The sequence below is a fragment of the Sminthopsis crassicaudata genome, chromosome 2 (assembly GCF_048593235.1).
Source record: "Sminthopsis crassicaudata isolate SCR6 chromosome 2, ASM4859323v1, whole genome shotgun sequence".
In the NCBI taxonomy this organism is placed as follows: Eukaryota; Metazoa; Chordata; class Mammalia; order Dasyuromorphia; family Dasyuridae; genus Sminthopsis; species Sminthopsis crassicaudata.
The window spans coordinates 656,300,464-656,315,413 of NC_133618.1; the positions used below are offsets into that span (position 1 = coordinate 656,300,464).

Here is a 14,950-nt window from a genome sequence, read left to right on the forward strand (position 1 = left end):
TTCATTCTTCCTCTACTTTAAAGTCAGAAAAAAAGTTGTTATGCAAAGAGAACAATTAGAAACAAAAATGGTATTAGCCCAGTGTCTTGCACACAGTAGGGACTCAAAAAATGTTTGTAGACTTGGCCCCTTCATTATCATGATTGCACAGCCAGGGTCTAGTTCTTGGTAACCGTACACTGATACCAAAGCACACACAAAGATCAGCCATATTCTACGTATTCTTCTCTAATTTGGTTTCTTAGGAGCTTAAGTGAGGTAGTTCTTAAACACAAAGGGTGAGGTTGCAGGTAAAAACAATAAGTTTATTTTGGCCCAGGACCCTCATTTTAGGTCTGAATTGTTAGCTAGGAGTCAGTTCTGCTTTCTTCTCAAACCTATATCCTGATAAGTATTTTATTTTCCTATATTAAGCTTTGGTTTAATCATTTTTTCAATCATGTCTGATTCTTCCTGACCCCATTTGGAGCTTCTTGGCAGAGATACTGGAATGGTTTGCTATTTCCTTCTTCACTTCATTTTACAGATGAGAAAACTGAGCCAAACAGGGTGAAGTGACTTGTCCAGGGTCACACAGCTAGTCAGTGTCTTTCTTCCCAGCCATGATTAATAAAGTGTCTGAGGTCACATTTGAATTCAGGTCTTCTTAATCCAGGTAGGAATTCTACCCACTGCCCCACCAAGCCACATTAAGCTTAAAATTGCATTAGGACTTTTGTGACTGTACATTTGTGATGAATCTCCTAAGAATGCTATAGGCATTGAAGGGGGATGCCTGATTTCACATCTGTATTACCTTTACTGAACCTTCCTGATTTCAATTCTCTGTTTCCTATCCATGGTCATTCATAAAGTGCCAATTATGTGAGCTAGGGCTGGGGATACAAAAACAAAAATAAATTAGTCTGCCCTTGGGGAGTTTACAGTCTATTTAGGGAAAACAACACAAATAAGAAAACTAAAATTGTACAAGAAGTAAATACAAAGCAGTTTGGAGGGATAGTAACAACTGGTGGGTTCACAAAGGCCTCTTGTAAAAGGTAACTTTAAGCTAGGTTTTGAAGGGAACTCAGGATTCTAAGGAGCAGTGGAGAGGGGAATGGGAGAGCCTATTTCATACATGAGCAGGAGCACAGAAATGGAAGGCTGAGTCTTGTATGTCAGAAACAGAGAATGGATCAGTTAGGCTGGACCATAGAGTTGGTCTAGGAAAATAAAGTATCCTCAGTATGGAATGGGAGACTGGAACCAGATTATGAAGGGCTTTTAGTGTAAAACTGGCTACACAGTGTTGGGACCTAAGGGCAATAGGAAGTCAGGGGAGCTTTGGGAGCATGAACTTTTGTAATCATTTCTTTGGTAGCTCAATAGAGTTGAGAGACCTGGGGCAGGGAGACCAATGGGGGAAGTACTGCAATGGTTTAGGCCAGAGGGACTGAGGGTCTGCATGAGGCTAGCTGCCATGTGATTGAGTCCCCACTGAGGACTAGCTGCTCAGCTAGAGTGCCAGTGACCAGAACCCTGTGGATTCAGTGTTGAAATAGGAGCTATAACCTGCCCTCAGGGGGCTTGCAAGCTGTTTTTGCAATCTCACTGGACATTACTTCCTTTCTTCCCCTTCAATCCAGTCTAATAACTTATTCCATCTCTCTTGTTCATAGCACATGCCTGAAATGACCCATTCCTGACCTTTACCTTCTCCTGTAGCACAAGCACCATTTTTATATCAAAACCTCTTTAAGGCACTCCTTAATGATTGCTAATATCCTTCTTCCCAGCTATGATTAATTTTATATTTACATGGGACTTTTTCTTTATGAAATGTAATTTAATGTATGTATGTATATGATGTATACATATCTCTTCCATTAGTTCCTTGTGAGTAGGGATTCAGTTCTAGTATCTTCAGGGTCTAGTCTAGGACACAATGTTAGACCGTATGATCCAGGGAGTTTTCTTAGTAGATACTACCAGAATGATTTGCCATTTCCTTCTCCTGCAGTTTAAGGCAAAGGGGTTAAGTGACTTGCCTAGGGTCACAAGACCTGTATCTGAGATCAGATTTGAACTCAGGTAAAGAATGACAAGAAGACTTTCTGATCTGGGTACCAGTGCTCTATCCACTGGATTATCTAGCTGCCCCTGCCTAGTAAGTACATAGTAGGTTCTTAATTAATGCTCATTGGCCGCTGGTTGGGAAGAAAACACAAAAAACTGATCTGAAAAAACAACTATAATAAGAGCAAAAGACTAAACTGTTATGAGAAATTCTAAGAGGTAAAGCCCATTTTCAGCTGATGAGATCAAGAAAGGTTTCATGGAGAAGATAACACAAAATAAATTTGGATTATATCTATAGGGCAGCACACTGTCAAGTTAATCAAAAATCCTCATACCAACTAGGTGATCAGGAAATAAAGTGAGGCATTTATTCGGGGTTGGGAAATAGTTTATAGAGAGCCAGGAAATATGTCCAAAAACCAGTAGGAGTCCAGTTCAAATAGCAATTCTGGGCTTAGACAGGGGTACCTGGGAAGAGAGGAAAAAAAGGGGATTCTGATGGGGTATAACTTTAGGAAGGCATATACTCTGGAAACACAGAACAGTAGAACTGCAGGAAGGAAGAGTCCGAGATTCCTTGTGGATTAGCTCTGTCTAGGAAAGGAAGGGGGTCATTAGAAACTGGGGAGATCTTGGGGCCAGTTAGAAAATGCTGCTCCGAGTGGAGATTCCCAGTAATTAACCTGGGTTGGTGCTAGGGGTGCAGAGCTTCTCAAGGACTGACATAATTCAAGTGCAAACGTAAGCGAACCTCAGTCTCTTTTTGTTATCTGACACAAATCGTTCCTGCGGAGGGCTCAGTGTCAGAGCAATTTGCTTTTCTATTCCACTGTAGCCTAGCTGGGAACATTTGAAGTGGATGACCTGTAGCCAGATACTCAGAGGAAGTAATTTATTTATTTATTTTTGGATCTGAAGAAGCTTCCTGCAAGGAGCGGCTTAGGGGAGAAGGGAATGTTTCCTCAATCTTAAAGCAGGTAGTGGTGACACTCACAAAAGCCATCGGGACCCGCGGCCTCCTGAGGCAGCCCGTTAGATTTTCCCTAAATCGGCAATTTCCACCTCTTGTTTCTGCTTCTATTCCATTGCCTTTTACCACTCAAATCGTCCACTGAAACACTGTGGTAAAGTGGAAAGAATCCGGGGTTTGGAGTCAACGGTCCCACAATCCAGTTCTGCGAAACATCCCAACTCTCCAGTGCTTCCTCCTCCTCGGTAAATGAGAGGATTGGACTAGTAAGTGTTCCCTGAGCTCGATATTCCAAGGCTGGCCTTCATGTCTGCACAGAGTCCCCTAGCCACAGCCACGCCTAAAATGCCTTTGCTCCTTTTCTCTCCCCATAATCAATCCCAGGCTCCTTCCAAGGCTCCGCTCAGATGCCATCTCCGCCAATAAGATTTTTCTTGACCCCCAACTCCAACTCTGAGTGCTCCCCTTCCACAAACTACTCTAACGGCTACATATGTTAAGCCCTCAAGAGAAGGTAAGATCTTTTAGGACCCGGATTCTGTTTTTTGTCTTTTTGTTTTTATTGTCCTCAGTATAGAACACATATTCTACAAAACAAGCAATTAATACTGAATTGAATTGAAACCAAACAGATCCTTTCCTTCCCCCTTCCCCTCCCCCCCCTTTCCCTCCTCCTCTTTCCTATCATGTTTCCAGAGCTTGGAAAACCATCTACACCTGTTGAATTCCTACAAGTCCTTTAAAGCCAAATTTAAATGTCAATTCCTTCTTTAAATCTGTCCTCGTTTCTGCAAAGATGGAAGAGCAAAATCCTAACCCAAGTCCAACTTCTCTTCGCCACTTCAAAACACCAAATATACTCAATAAAACGATTTTTTTTAAAGAGGAGAAAGAAGTGAAAAAAAAAAAAGGGGCCCCCACCCAAGAACTCATACTCTAAATGAACACGTTCAACACCCCCGGCGTGGTTCAAAACGGTGAAGATAACGTTCAAGTTGGCGAAACTATCCACGGCCTCATTTGATTCCTACAACAACCGGGGCGGGTGCTATTGTCATCCCTTTCTTACACAGCGGAAGGCTCAGAGTCCAGGGATTGCTCTGCACCGCGCAATGACTCGGAATTTGAACCCAGCTCTAGCACCCCGTGCTGTGCTCCGTTTCCTGAGATGTAAAAGACCTGGTTGGAAATAGGCGCTGCGGAAACATTCAGTTGTTTGGGACTCCTTTTTCATGTCCCTCCCTCACTTTCCAGCTCTTTTGGGGGGCTCCCTTTTCTATTACAACGTAAGCTCCGTGAGAGCAGGGATGCCTTTCTGTTTAATAGAGTCCCCGCACTTAGGCAGAGAAAAGGAACAAGTGACGCTTAAGCACGGAGTAAGGGCCAGCCACCAGGGTGGTACGGAGCCAAAGGTCTCCCGAGGAGCGCTAGATAAGCGCTTTATCTCCTTGGAGGGCACTCTCCCATGAGGGCGTGGCTAAAGCAATCAACCAATAAAAGAGACGGAAGAACCCGGGCAAAAAGCAACACTAGAGGGTCATCAGCAAGCCACGCCTCCATGAGCACCAGACCCGGCAGGATGACCCATTAGTGATTGGGACCAAACGGCGGAGGAGGACCAAGCCCTAGGACTCACCGCCCCTGACCGGGATTCGGCAGTTAGACGACCTCTAAGCCCACTTTGGACACCGCCCCCTCCGCTGTCCTCCAATCCTGGCAGTGCCCCGCCTTCCCTCCGGCTCACGCCCGCCCTCACCCTCCTCCTCGACCTATCCTCAGATCACCGCCTCAGAAACCGACCCCCTCTCACCCGCCATCTTACACTGCCATTCAGATTCTCGCGAGATGTGTGCATCTCTTTCCCCCTCCTCCACTTTCTCGCCAGATTCTTTCTCATTGGTTGACGTAGTGGAACACCGCGTTCTAGCCGCCTCGCGATCCACGGGGAAAGTCTCGCGAGACGTGGTTGCCTTGGCTCCCTGTAGCTATAGCAGCCGCGGCTAGAGAGGATGCGGCGGCGGGAGTGGTGAGTGCGACACCCTTGGGGGGGCGGGGCCGTAGGTAAAGGGGGTGTGGGGAGTGCGAGGGGTATAGGCCCTGAAGGGGTCTGGGCCTCGGAGTTTTACCGATACGGGCGGGAGCGCTTGGGCCCTGAGGGGACTGTACCCAAATGAAGGGCAGAGCGGCTTTGGGGGGCGCAAGGGGCGGGGAGGAGAAACCTAGTTATCGGGGAGGGGGAAAGGAAGAAAAGGGGCGGGATATGGCAAAGGGGCGGGGCCGCAGTTCTAAGGGGGGCGTGGTTGGTCTGAGTGCCCGTTCGAGGGGGCTGGAGAGCGGGTCGGGGCGAGGACCGGAGTAGGGTGGGGGAGGGCGCCCCAGTGCAGGCTGGTATGGGGAGGGGGAGCAGGGGCGGCCGGAGGGCAGCGTGGTGCTGCGTACAGGTGGAGGAAGGGGCCGCAGGGCAGGTGAATGACGAGTGGGTGTATTCGAAGTGTCGCCAGGTGAACTGCGCGCTGGGCTGGTGGAGGGGTTTCCGGTGCGTGCGGCGGCGGGGGGAGTGTAGGCCAGTCCGCGGTGTAATGATGTCATTGTCCTCCTCCTGGTCACTTAAGGCTGGCTAAGCACTTTTCCTATATAATCTCACATTATCCTCACTACCCCCTGAAGGGAGATGAGTGCTATGTTAGGCGGCTGGCAGAGATTCAGTGGTGAGAGTAGTATCCAGACGGGGGGCCATAGGGGGCAGCTTAGCCAAATCTAAGGGGAGGGGCTGGGCACGGGTGCGCTTGGATCTTAAGGAGAGCCAAACCAGGTACAGCTTTTGTGGGACCGAAGGCGCTGGGTTCGGGTGACGTATGACCCAGAAAGTGGGTACTTAAGGAAAAGCAGCGCTCAGAGAAGGGGGGTCGATGTGTTTTACTGGATGTGTTGCATTCAATTGTTTCCCCACCTGAGAGTGTGAGCTCCTTGAAGGCAGGAACTATTTTTGCCTCTTTTTGTATCCCTAGCGTTTATCGCATTGCTGGGACCTCGTAGACCTGCAGATTTGGGCACTGATGCTAGCGGATGTCTCAGATCTAGCTCTACCTTTGTTTGTGTCCCAGGTAGGGGGTGTGATCGAAGACTAGGACCAAGCATTTTATTTCTTAAAAGGCCTTCTATGTGCTGGGACACGAAAAGAGGATTGGATGACAACAAAATGCAACATACTCAAGGTGCCAAAAAAAAACAACAACCTGGAAAGGAACACTTTTACTACATATCTCGGTCAATGGAAAGATGTGTATACTAGAGAAAATCCCGTTCACTATAGAATCAATTTACAACATATTTATGGGTTACACATTTGAGGTGAAATCAGTTTAGGTGATGATTCAAAGGACAGTACTTTAAGAAAGAGAACTCAAGAGTAAGAAAAGTTCTGTCCTTAAAATAGTTTGAACACAAAATGATTTGGTGTTACTTAGTTACAAGGTCTGGCATGTTGGAAATGTATATTTGAATTTTAACAATGAAGTCTTAGGTGGAATGAAATGGATTCAGTTTTACTTAGGAGATGTAAAAGAAATGTTACTATTTCTAGAGCAAAAAAGTCTTCGAGAAGTTATGCTAATTTTAGTTTAAGAATGGTGGTTTCATTGAATCCTGAAATGTAGAATAGTGGAGTACTAGATTTGGAGTCAGAACCTGGCTCTGGAAATTATTGACTATGCGAATGGACTCCCGACTCTTAACCCTAACCCGGAATTTCTGGGCTTCAGTTTATTCTTCTCTGAAAGGATGGGGTTGCATACCATTAATACCCAAGGGGCTTCGGACTCTAAATCTTATTACCTTCATTGTCTTTGTATCTCCTGGCCCCAGGAGGCCGGTCATGTATATGAGAAAGACAGTTGGCTTCAAAGCAAAGAAGGCCTGGGTTTAAGTCCAACTTTCCATGCCCCACTTCTTGTGCTCTGAGGGCTGCAGACCTGCCTAGGTAGAGGGAGTTTCTGCATCAGTTCCTTGTAGTAATGAAGCCCTAGGTTTGGTGCCAGTCTTCTATCTCCAGGGCTTAGCTATGGGGATTTAATAAATGCTTGTTGATTGATTGATTGCTCAGTGACTCTAGAAATAGAATAAGTCTCCATGAGGCAAGTCTGTATAACTTTTGTGAGTAAGCACTTTATCTTTTTATCAATTTCAACAAAATCGTGGTACAACACATGCAGAATTTATGAATTTTATTTTGTAATATTTAAATGCTCATTATTTATAACTATTTTGAGTTTGTAGTTTCCACAGACAGAAACAAAGAAGTTTATTTTCTTCCTTTTGGTTTGTAATTTTTTTTTATTACTCTGTTCAGCAGATAGACAAGTTTATTAATTAGGACAGCAATTCAAACTCTCTTTTAGCCAATCTTGGATATTAAATCAATGACTTGGATATTATCATTAAGTTGTATTTAATAATTAAATTATAAGCTTTTGATAGCTTGAATTTTTGCCTTAGAAAACCTGTTGGTAACCAGTACTTATATAAAAGAGGTGGCTGGGTGGCGCCATAGGGCACAGAGCGCTGGGCCTGAGTCAGGAAGATTTATCTTCCTGAGTTCAAGTGAGATGTCAGACACAGTAGCTGTGTGACCCTGGTCAAGTCACTTCAGCTGCGTGCCTCTATTTTCTCATCTGTAAAATGATCTGGGGAAGGAAAGGGCAAACCGCTCCATATCTTTGCCAAGAAAATTCCAAAAGAGTCAGACACAATTGAAAGGGTTGAACAAGTTTTCAGTCATCTTTATGGTTTTTTAATGTCATTTTGCAAGTCCTAATTGTGAATTGTACTTTGTATCACTTGGAATCATATGATTATAGAACTGAAAGGGATTTAGAACTTCCCAACCTTTCACTTTTCTTGATGAAGAAACTGAGGAAGATAAGGGACTTAACCAGAAACTCCCATGTCTCACCCCAGTAACTTGTGGAGCCAGGATTTGAACCCAGGTCTTCTGATTCCATATAAACTGCTTCTTTTACTATAGTACACAACATAATTGCTTAATTCCTCCTGTTTCTTTATCATCTTTATATATTGACTTGAATAGCATAGCCACAATACCGAGAAACAGTTTACTTTTTTAAGCCCCTCCCACATGTATCACCAGATTGGCCTTTGCTACTCTGGAAACTACTCTTTAAAATATTTTGATAACAATATTTTAATATTTGTTTCCTTTTGTATTAGTGCACTAGATTTCCTTTGTAATACTATGAAGTTTATTTTATTTTATGTACTTAAGGGCGCCATGACAGAAAACTAGGTTAAGAGCCTCTTATATAAATGGCACTCCAAAACTTTTCTTTGCTTTCAAAGCCCATCTTTTTTAATATTAGTGTTCTAGTGATTCTGTATTTCTGAAAATTATGACATTAAAAGAATAAAAATTGATAGTGATGCAAAGGGAGATTAAGTCAGTAACATATTGCTTAAGATGATGATTATAATAGCTGTGTTAAAAACAACAACAACAACAACAACAACAAAAACCCAACGTGTATTTAACTTTAAAAGGAGATAGGTCAGTCATGCACATATAGTTAGAGCCAGTGATAGCAGGCAGGTATCAGACACCTTTCCTACAGGAAAGATTCTCTGATGGTTTTGATAGGTTTCCTTTGGAGCAGTTGTGACAAGGCATGAACAAGAATCATTCAGAAAGAAAGGTTAGGCATGTGAGATTGTGTCAGTGGAGGTAGCAAATAGGTGCTTTAAAGGCAGAATTAGTTTTCTTGGTGGTATAAAAAAATCTATGGACTACTGGGAAAAAAGACAAATACACAAATAATTATAAATAAATGAAAAGGAATTTGAGAAGGAAGATATTTTTATCCAGGAGTGTTACTGGTTTAAAGGAAATAGAATACAAAGCTTGGCTTTAAAGGAAGGAAATGGAGCAATGGTGGAATCTACTTTATATAAGGTGGACAGGATGAGCAAAGGCACAGGAGACCAAGCTGAGAGAAAAGGGAGTTGGGGGAAGGGAGAGCAGCCTGTCTTTATATCTGGAGAGCTCTCTTTTCTCACCTTTGTCTTTGAGTTCTGCTTGATCCTTTACTGAGCTTCATTCCTCCCCATTACTTTATATTTTCTTTGGGTAGGGTTCATGTTTTGAGTTATCTAAGTACCTGTTGTTTCCCTTTAAGCAGAATATAAGCTGCCTGAAAGCAGGCCTTGTTTCATTTTTATCTTTGCATCCCTAACCATAAAACAGAGTAGTTATAAAGCACTTAGCATACTGCCTTACTCACTCACTCCAGTAGGGCTTTAATAAATATCTATTCCCTTTCTTTCCTCCCAGACACCTTGAACTACGCCTGATTGATAACAGTTAATGGATGCTTAGTGGCTTGAATTGGGTGGAATTAGGATGTGAAGTTCAAGATATGGCAATAAAATGAAGTAAAACTAAACAGACACATAGAATCCTGGTTGTGAAAGGCCTTGATTTTCAGAATCGCAAGCTGCCATTTCATTTAGTAGGCAGTAGTAGGGAGTTGGTCATTTTTTCCACTAGGTAACTGAAAGCTGATGAAATTGATTATAAAGATAACTCAAGCTGCAATGTGGAGGATGAATTGGAAAAAAATTAGACTAGTTGTAAGAAGGCCAATTAAGAGGCCTTTACTTTAATATAGATGAGGTACAGAGTATTTTTTTGTGAGAGCAGAGAACCAAAGGGGGAAGTGGTTGAACAAACTGAAGTATATGGAATGGAAATTTATTGTGTAATAAGAAATGATAAATATGAGAAATTCAGAGGAACCTAGGCAGATATAAGTGTTACAGAGTGAATAGAACAATGTATGTAGTTAATAGGAATCTAAAAATAAATAAGATCACACAATGGCAGCTGAAAAACCTGGGGAACAGGTAATGAGACATACCACTCATGTGGCAGAGAGACAAGGGACAAAGGCAGGTAGTTACATGTGTATGGGGAGAAGAATGACAAGAAGAATGACACTTCCTTCTTTGGCTTTTTGTAAGGGTCATATAAAATCACCTAGTTGTAAAATGCTTTGCCAAGCCCTGTAGAAATACTAGAAATATTATATATTGCAGAATCTCATCACCACATGGATTATTTTGGCTTAACTGCCTTTGTTACAAGGAAGGGTTCAGTTCTAGAGAGCATTCTTTGGAAATGACAGCAACATCACAAAAGGCATCAATAAAACTCATCTAAAAATAGGCTATGTAACAAGAAAAGAGAGGTAAGTCATTAGAGTGTGATGTAAAGGGAATGGAGAGGATGACCTGAATCAAATAGCAGAGAAAGAAACATTAGAACTTGGTAACTAGTTCAATGGGTGTGGAAGTGAAGAGTCCAAAGTTATTATTGCTTAGTTATGAGTTAGAAGAGGAACATGTCCAAAGACCATTCATTGGATTTTACCATAAGATAATAAATGCCCTCAGAAAGGCATTTCAATAGAAAAGTGGGGAAGAGTGAGTAGGTGGGTGAGGAAACAGGCAGTTCACCTAAGTAACTTTTTCTAGGAAGGAGAAAATAGGAAGATATTTCTAGTGACAGGATTAAGTATCATACAGTGGAAAGAAAACTAGATTTAGAGTCAAGGATATGGATATGTAAATTCTGGTGCTGACACTATATTTTAGTTGGACCAGTTACTTCAAATTTTTAATTAGTCAGTTATCTACAAAATTGAAGAGACCTGATGGGTAGAAAGATTCTGTCAGCCTCTATTTCCTTTTTCTGGAGAAAATACATACATACAGACATATCTGTATGTGTTGCCTATAATATTTTTGCAACTACAAGTAAAACTACGCTAGCCTAGAAGCTAGAGACAACCAGATAACTCCAGAATAATGACCCATACCAGTCCTTGCTGTTTTTTTGTATGGGTTTTTTTTTTTAATTTTTATTTTATTTTATAATTATAACATTTTTTGACAGTACATATGCATGGGTAATTTTTTACAACATTATCCCTTGCACTTACTTCTATTCAGATTTTTTCCCTTCCTCCCCCAATCCCCTCCCCCAGATGGCAAGCAGTCTTATATATGTTAAATATATTACAGTATATTCTAGATACAATATATGTGTGTAGAACCGAATTTTTTTGTTGCACAGGAAGAATTGGATTCCGAAGGTAAAAATAACAGTTTACATTCATTTCCCAGTGTTCCTTTTCTGGATGTAGCTGGTTCTGTCCATCATTAATCAATTGGAATTGGATTAGCTCTTCTCTATGTTGAAGAAATCCACTTCCATCAGCATACATCCTCGTACAGTATCATTGTTGAAGTGTATAATGATCTTCTGGTTCTGCTCGTTTCACTCAGCATCAGTTGATGTAAGTCTCTCCAAGCCTCTCTGTATTTCTCCTGTTGGTCATTTCTTATAGAACAATAATATTCCATAACATTCATATACCATAGTTTACCCAACCATTCTCCAATTGATGGACATCCATTCATCTTCCAGCTTCTAGCCACTATGAAAAGGGCTGCCACAAACATTTTGGCACATACAGGACCCTTTCCCTTCTCTCGTAGTTCCTTGGGGTATAAGCCCAGTAGTAGTATGGCTGGGTCAAAGGGTATGCACATTTTGATAACTTTTTGGGCATAATTCCAGATTGCTCTCCAGAATGGTTGGATTCTTTCACAACTCCACCAACAATGCATCAGTGTCCCAGTTTTCCCACAGCCCCTCCAACATTCATCGTTATTTGTTCCTGTCATCTTAGCCAATCTGACAGGTGTGTAATGATACCTCAGAGTTGTCTTAATTTGCATTTCTCTGATCAATAGTGATTTGGAACACTCTTTCATATGAGTGGAAATAGTTTTAATTTCATCATCTGAAAATTGTCTGTTCATATCCTTTGACCATTTATCAATTGGAGAATGGCTTGATTTCTTATAAATTAAAGTCAATTCTCTGTATATTTTGGAGATGAGGCCTTTATCAGAACCTTTAACTGTAAAAATTTTTTCCCAATTTGTTACTTCCCTTCTAATCTTGTTTGCATTAGTTTTGTTTGTGCAGAAATTCTTTAATTTGGTGTAATCAAAATGTTCTATTTTGTGATCAATAATGGTCTCTAGTTCTCCCTTGGACACAAACTCCTTCCTCCTCTACAAGTCTGAGAGGTAAACCATCCCATGTTCCTCCAATTTATTTATGATTTCGTTCTTTATGCCTAAATCTTGGACCCATTTTGATCTAATCTTAGTATGTGGTGTTAAATGTGGGTCCATGCCTAGTTTCTGCCATACTAATTTCCAGTTTTCCCAGCAGTTTTTGTCAAATAATGAATTCTTATCCCAAAATTTGGGATCTTTGGGTTTGTCAAAGATTAGATTGCTATTTTTATTCACTATCTTGCCCTGTGAACCTAACCTATGCCACTGATCAACTAGTCTATTTCTTAGCCAATACCAAATGGTTTTGGTGACTGTTGCTTTATAATATAGCTTTAAATCAGGTACACTTAGACCACCTTCCTCTGACTTTTTTTTCATTAGTTCCCTTGCAATTCTCGACCTTTTATTCTTCCATATGAATTTTGTTGTTATTTTTTCTAGGTCATTAAAATAGTTTCTTGGGAGTCTGATTGGTATAGCACTAAATAAATAGATTAGTTTGGGGAGTATTGTCATCTTTATTATATTCGCTCGGCCTATCTAAGAACACTGAATGTCTTTCCAATTATTTAAATCTGACTTTATTTTTGTGTTTTGTAATTTTGTTCATATAATTCCTGACTCTCCTTTGGTAGATATATTCCCAAATATTTTATACTCTCAACATTTGTTTGGAATGGAATTTCTCTTTGTATCTCTTGCTGTTGGATTGTGTTGGTAATGTATAAAAATGCTGAGGATTTATGTGGATTTATTTTGTATCCTGTGACTTTGCTAAAATTCTGAATTATTTCTAATAGCTTTTTAGCAGAGTCTTTGGGGTTCTCTAAGTATACCATCATGTCATCTTTTTTTTTTTTTTTTCAATAAAATTAAGAGGCAAAGTTCTTGATTGAGAGGGAGGAAAGGGGTTTGAGGAAGAAATAAAAAATTTTGGAAGAGTTGCTATCTATTAGGAGAGTGTGTCAGTTAGGCAAATATAAAAGGATTTCTACTATGAGAGTCCTCTTGATAGTAACATCAATTGGTAGTAGACTAAGCACAGCTAGTTGTGGGATTTTCTCCAGCTCCTTTCAGTAGGTGTGGAAACAAAGACAGAAGATAGTAATAGTGATCCAGGTGCTTTTTGAGGGCTAATTGGTGTTAGAATGAAGGAACAAGGGACTCTAAAGAGTAGAGGATAGTGTAGAGTTGAAATGGTTCATCATAGGGTCAAGATGGGAAAGGGAGGAAAGTGTAGCCAGTTCAGGGGTGATGACCTAGAAAAGAACCGAAGGGTATGTTTTAGAAATCATAGTGAAGGAGTAGCTAGATAGTGCTAGATAGATTTGGCCTCAGATACTTGATACTTCCTAGCTGTGTGACCCTGGGCGAGTTACTTAACTCTGATTGTTTTGCAAAAAAAAAAAAGTCATGGTGAATATGAAAAATAAGTTTAGTAATAAGACAGAAGGAAAGATAACATGACAAAAGATTGTCATCAGAAAAAAAATTCAGAATTCATGAATGGGGAAGTAGATCACTTGGGTGATGGCAAGATCAAGGATATGACCCTATATGTAACTGTGGTGGGTTTGAAAAGTTAGCTATCGGAAGTGAGCCAATTGAGGATCTAGGAATTTAGGGGTTATCAATGTGTATGTGTACTGGAGCACTCTAGGATAAAAATAGGATTTGGGGAGGAGAGAAAGATTATGAAAGATTGTTATCGAATTCATTGTTCATATGTAGTCATTCCACTGTCATTAATAATGAAGTACTAGAGTCCAGCTTTTGGACTATTCACTATTTGACAAAAACTGCTGGAAAAAATTGGAAACTAGTATGGCAGAATCTAGGGATTGACTCACACCTAACACTAAGGTCGAAATGGGTTCATGATTTAGATATAAAGAATGATATTATAAACAAATTAGAAGAACATAGGATAATTCACCTCTCAGATCTGTGGAAGAGGAAGGAATTTTTGACCAAAGAACTCGAGATCATTATTGATCACAAAAAATAATTTTGATTATATTAAATTAAAAATTTTTTGTACAAACAAAACTAATGCAGACAAGATTAGAAGGGAAGCAATAAACTGGGAAAACATTTTTACATTCAAAGGTTCTGGTAAAGACCTCATTTCTAAAATATATGGAGAATTGACTCAAATTTATAATAGTTCAAGCCATTGTTCAATTGATAAATGATCAAAGGAAATGAACAATTTTCAGATGAAAAAATTGAAACTATTTGTAGTCATATGAAAAGGTGCTACAAATCACTATTGATCAGAGAAATGCACATTAAGACAATTCTGAGATACCACTACATACCTGTCAGATTGGCTAAGGTGACAGGAAAAGATAATGACAAATGTTGGAGGGGATGTGGGAAAACTGGGACACTGATACATTGTTGGTGGTATTGTGAAAGAATTCAACCATTCTGGAGATCAATTTGGAACTATGCTCAAAAAGTTATCAAACTGTGCATACCCTTCGATCCAGCAGTGTTTCTTCTGGGCTTATATCCCAAAGAGATCTTAATGGAGAAATATCTGTGCAGAAATGTTTGTGGCAGCCCTTTTTGTAGTGGCAAGAAACTGGAAACTGAATGGATGCTCATCAATTGGAGAATGGCTAAATAATTATGGTATATGAATGCTATGGAATATTATTGTTCTGTAAGAAACAACCAACAGGATGATTTTCAGAGAGGTTTGGAGAGATTTATATGAACTGATGTTATATGAATGCTATGGAATATTAT

At 40.6% G+C, this 14,950-nt stretch overlaps 1 protein-coding gene across 1 annotated transcript in view; it reads left to right on the top strand.

Annotated features, from left to right (window-relative positions):
• The first annotated feature begins 4,929 nt into the window (after positions 1-4,929).
• Positions 4,930-14,950, top strand: part of USP54 (ubiquitin specific peptidase 54) — a 121,212-nt gene continuing 111,191 nt past the window's right edge. Inside the window, exon 1 of the mRNA XM_074296823.1 lies at positions 4,930-5,057. The gene's annotated coding sequence lies outside the window, so the exon portion shown is untranslated. The remainder of the gene's footprint in view (positions 5,058-14,950) is intronic.